The following is a 5,714-nucleotide window of genomic DNA, read 5'->3' as shown; positions in this document are numbered from 1 at the left end:
CCGCGTGAGTGACCACTGGTCAGTTTTTGGTAAAATTGAAAATGCTGTAACTTTCCAACCGTAACTCCGTTTTCGATGAATAAACTATCGTTGGACTCGTCTTGAAATTTACTTTATAATGATAAGGTTTTAAAAAGCTATATCAAAATTTATTTTGGTCAGAATAAGGGATTTTGTTGTGTATGTCTTGTTTTGTACTCGTTTAGGGTCGTTATTGATTGAGTTTATGTTGTAGACTTATAATATGATGAATATATGATAATATGACCTAGTTTATAGTATTTATCAATTATATTATTGATTAGAACACTATACTGACTTTGTTTATGATGTTTTCAGGTAATCAGGAGAAGTGAAGACTCAGAAATATAAGACCTCTGAGTTCTTCTTGTGCTGGTTTTTGGTGAGTGGGTTAATCTAGCCGTTAAGGTATATAGTGACATGACCTAGACCATTGACCTAGTTTCTATGCTTCGAACCTTTATTGTTGTGTGATGTGGACTATGACCTCGCGCATTTATTGGACCGACCTTGCTACTGATCAGGTCGGGAGGGATCAACCTTGCTTTTGATCAGGTTGGGCTCATTGATGTTATTTGATTAATATAAGTTAGAATCATGCATCTATCGCTTGTAGAAGACATATACTAGTGATACAGAGTTATGAGTTTTCGGTAGACTCTAGACTGATCAACTGGGGTCGTTGGCCCGGCCAGGCAGCCGAGTCTCTCAATGGGTTGCTTTGGATTACCCAGATGGTTGCTTCTGATTGACCATTGCTTGTAGTCATCACGGTTGCTTTGGATTGACCGTTGCTGTAGATGATTTTGATGGACTTTGGATTTAGTTGATTGTTGGCTATTGTATGATATTGTATTTGTATTGTTATGTTTCTGCATGATTCTAGTGGATATGTGATTAACTGTCTGTTAAACTTGATGATGTATGTTATAGTGATTGTACCTGTGTGTTTTAGCTGTTAGATTAGTCCATTCACTTAGCTTCGTGCTAACCCCTCCACCTTCCCCCTTGCAGGTTATAGGTCTTTTGCTTTTGTGGACATGGGAGAAGATGGGCGTGTTGGGTTGTGTTCAACAAGTCTAGAACTCTGATGTTGTTTATATGAAATCGGATATTAACGTAACACCAGCTTTTGATAAAAATGTATTTATGTATGAAGTGTAATAATTATGTTTATGTTTGTACGTAAGGGAACGTTTTGTAAACAAGACTTTCGCTGTGTTATTTAAAAAAAAATACGGTGTTACAACTTGGTATCAGAGCATAGGTTTGGCCGCATCGACATTGTACTTGAATGTCATGTTCCCAAACCTTGAGAGAATCTTGTCGAACATAACACAAAGGGGACGGGTTAAGTGAATGTAGGAGCTTTTATGTGTTAGTTGATAGGCACTAACCGGTTATCTACTAAGCGTTTGTGTGAGATGTTGTGGTAGTGCAGATATGTCAGGTAATCAAGACGCTGCCCCCAATGCCTTCGGAACCTTCAGAGCTCCTGTTGAAGATGGTCATGTATCAGAAGAAGAAGAAGAAGTATTAGAAGAAGTGTTAGAGCTTCAGAGTTAGTTGAAAGAAGCTCAGGATAAGATTAAAGAGCTTGAACAACAAGTGATATCGCATTCTAACACCACAACCATAAATCCAAGTGTTTACCCACAATTTGAAAACTTTTCTCAACAACAATATGTGTCACCTCAGTATCAGATACCATCTCAGTTCAATCCATAATTCCCGAATCAAGTGATGTACCCATTTCAGACGCCATTCTTCCAACCACCAATGTTTGAAAAGAAGAAGTGCTCGTATAAGGACTTTCTTAATTGTCAACCTTCAGAGTATACTGGTAAAACCGACCCGACTGAGACTCTAAATTGGCTCAGGGATGTGGAAAGAGCATTAGATGCTTGACAGTGCGAGCCAGAGTTGAGAGTGTTATACGCTAGTCGTTTGTTCAAGGGACGAGCTATAGAGTGGTGGGAGTCCATCACATGTCATTTATCAAAGGAACAACTAAGTCAAGTGTCATGGGAGTAGTTTCATGCTAAGGTTCGCGAGCAGTATTGTTCAGAATATGATTTAGAGAAATTGAAAACCGAGTTTTTGGGGATGAGAATGACTGATGATATGACGATTGATGATGTTATTTTGGACTTTACCTCTAAGCTAATATTTTGTCAATAGTGGGTACCACATGAGAAAGATAAAATTCAGCATTTTATTAGAGTTATTAAGCCAGAGTATCGGTCAAAGGTTAGATATGCTTCTTCTTTATCGCAAGCTTTTGAGATGGCCAAAGCGATAGAGGGTGATGTTAAAGCCGCAAGGAGTGCTGGAGTGGGGAGTGGTTCTTATGGGCAGAGGGCGGAAGGTCAATCCAGTTATCAGTCCAGTTCGAAATCAAGAAAGTCAACCGGGTCCAGTACGAGGGAAGTTTCGAGTACGAGTGGGTCAGGTTCCGTAGAGAAAGGGTGGTGTAACTCGTGCAGATCTTACCACAGTGGACAGTGTTCTCCAGGTACGAAAAGGTGTCTAAGGTATGGTATAGTGGGACATGATGTTCAACAATGTTCTTTAGGAAGCAATGTATGTTGAAATTGTCATAAGGAAGGTCATAGGTTAGCACAGTATTCGGCAGCGGGTAGAGGGGGTTCCGGGGCAGGGTCCGGGGTGCATTCGGCGTCTGTTGGTGGATCTACCGCATCAGTAGGACAGAAGAGAAAAGGTCCTCCCACAGCTATAGCTAGAGCTTATCAGATGGTAGCAGATACTGATGTTGTGTCAGAAGACTTAAATACTGGGATGTTCAGACTAACCTTGTTATTGCTTTTGATTTCAGGAATGCGTGTTTAGTATGTTATGTAGATGATATAATCTGTTTAGTGATAGGTGCTTTGAGGTAGTGTTAGCTGTAGTGATAGAGATGACTTGGATTTAGGTTTCTCGGATTTTCGTAACTGAAATGGAGACGTGATCTATGATAATGTATTACGTCTGGCCAACGTAAGCACATTTTGGTAGATCATGCGGAAGTTTCAGTAAGTTAAGAAGAGAAGTAGGATAGTTGACTGCTTAAATTGTTGTTAATATGTGTTGCTTGATGAATAGTTGATGAGATTTTATTACCGTGACTTTTGACTTTAACCAGATTCCGAGGACGGAATCTCTTTAAGGACGGTAGATTTGTAACACCCGATATTTGGGCCTAGATGAAATGGCAATTTTACCCTAGTGTGCGTTTATATTGTTATTTTATTAGTTGGATATTTATAGTTATTTGACTATTTGGTTGAGACCAGTTCGTGACAAGGGTCACGGAACAGGTTTGTTTATTTAATTTGGACCTCGATAGGACCGCCTAACGATGTACGAAAGATATCAGATAACTGATAAATACCCGTGTGTTATGAGGTATGGGTTAAAACCCACCTATATATGCCATGTTCTGGATATTTATATCCATTTTCTCAATTTGTGAAAGTCAATCCCGTACCTAACTCATGCTCCTTTGAAACCCTAGCTTGATCTTTATGTGAAATTAGATTAATTAAAGCTTAGAATCAGATTTCTTGCATCATCTATAGTATATCTCCAGGTTTGTATTCGATTTCATGCCATGATTCTTGTTGAAATTGGGTTTTTGTGTTCTAATGGGTTTTGGTTGGGTTCATGCTTGATTCTTGATCTAAATGTGTTTGATATGTTCAATTAATGTTAAAAATATATTTTATATAGTTTATATGATGTTTTGGAAGTGGTTTTGGTGTTAGATCTTGCAAAAATCGAGTTTTTGGGCCAAAATGGCAAAAATCAGCGAGCTGGAATGGTCTAACAGCTCCCACACTTCTGACAGGTCAACCGTACGTGTGACCACGCGTTTGAGGCTCAACCACGCGGTTGAGGACTCACTCGCACGAGTGAGGTCTCGTCCGCGCGAGTGACCACTGGTCAGTTTTTGGTAAAATTGAAAAGGCTGTAACTTTCCAACCGTATCTTCGTTTTCGATGAATAAACTATCGTTGGACTCATATTGAAGTTTTCTTTACAATGATAAGGTTTTAAAAAGCTATATCAAAATTTATTTTGGTCAGAAGAAGGAATTTTGTTGTGTATGTCTTGTTTTGTACTCGTTTAGGGTCGTTATTGATTGAGTTTATGTTGTAGACTTATAATATGATGAATATATGATAATATGACCTAGTTTATAGTATTTATCAATTATATTATTGATTAGAACACTATACTGACTTTGTTTATGATGTTTCCAAGTGATCAGGAGAAGTGAAGACTCAGAAATATAAGACCTCTGAGTTCTTCTTGTGCTGGTTTTTGGTGAGTGGGTTAATCTAGCTGTTAAGGCATATAGTGACATGACCTAGACCGTTGATCTAGTTGCTATGCTTCGAACCTTTATTGTTGTGTGATGTGGACTATGACCTCGCGCGTTTATTGGACCGACCTTGCTTCTGATCAGGTCGGGAGGGATCAACCTTGCTTTTGATCAGGTTGGGCTCATTGATGTTGTATGATTAATATAAGTCGGAATCACGCATCTGTCGCGTGTGGAAGACTTATACTAGTGATACAGATTTATGAGTTTTCGGTAGACTCTAGATTGATCAACTGGGGTCGTTGGCCCGGCCAGGCCGCCGAGTCTCTCAATGGGTTACTTCGGATTACCCAGATGGTTGATTCTGATTGACCATTGCTTGTAGTCATCACGGTTGCTTTGGATTGACCGTTGCTCTAGATGATTTTGATGGACTTTGAATTTAGTTGATTATTGGTTATTGTATGATATTGTATTTGTATTGCTATGTTTCTGCATGATTCTAGTGGATATGTGATTAACTGTCTGATTAACTTGATGATGCATGTTCTAGTGATTGTACCTGTGTGTTTTAGCTGTTAGATTAGTCCATTCACTTAGCTTCGTGCTAACCCCTCCACCTTCCCCCTTGCAGGTTATAGGTCTTTTGCTTTTGTGGACATGGGAGAAGATGTGCGTGTTGGGTTGTGTTCGACAAGTCTAGAACTCTGATGGTTTTTATATGAAATCGGATATTAACGTAACACCAGCTTTTGATAAAAATGTATTTATGTATGAAGTGTAATAATTATGTTTATGTTTGTACGTAAGGGCACGTTTTGTAAACAAGACTTCCGATGTGTTATTTAAAAAAAATACGGTGTTACAATATATTTGTTATAGGTTCGTGAATCAACCCGTGGCCAAGTCTTATTTTTCGACGAATTGAAAATACGTGAAAGTGAGTTATAGTCCCATTTTTAAAATCTAATATTTTTGGGATGAGAATACATGTAGGTTTTATAAATGTTTTACAAAATAGACACAAGTACTTAAAACTACATTCTATGGCTGGATTATTAAACCGAATATGCCCCTTTTAGTCTGGTAATCTAAGAATTAGGGAACAGATACCCTAATTGACGCGAATCCTAAAGATAGATCTATCGGGTCCAACGAGCCCCATCCAAAGTACTGGATGCTTTAGTACTTCGAATTTATCATGTCCGAAGGTTGTCCCGGAATGATGGGGATATTCTATATGCATCTTGTTAAGGTCGGTTACCAGGTGTTCACCATATGAATGATTTTTATGCAGATTGCTATATGCATGCATGGTGTTTATGACAAAATGGAAATATGAAATCTTGTGGTCAATTATTACAAT

Source organism: Rutidosis leptorrhynchoides, chromosome 5 (assembly GCF_046630445.1).
Source record: "Rutidosis leptorrhynchoides isolate AG116_Rl617_1_P2 chromosome 5, CSIRO_AGI_Rlap_v1, whole genome shotgun sequence".
NCBI lineage: Eukaryota > Viridiplantae > Streptophyta > Magnoliopsida > Asterales > Asteraceae > Rutidosis > Rutidosis leptorrhynchoides.
The sequence above is the reverse complement of the archived record's forward strand: the minus strand, read 5'-3'. Positions refer to the sequence as shown.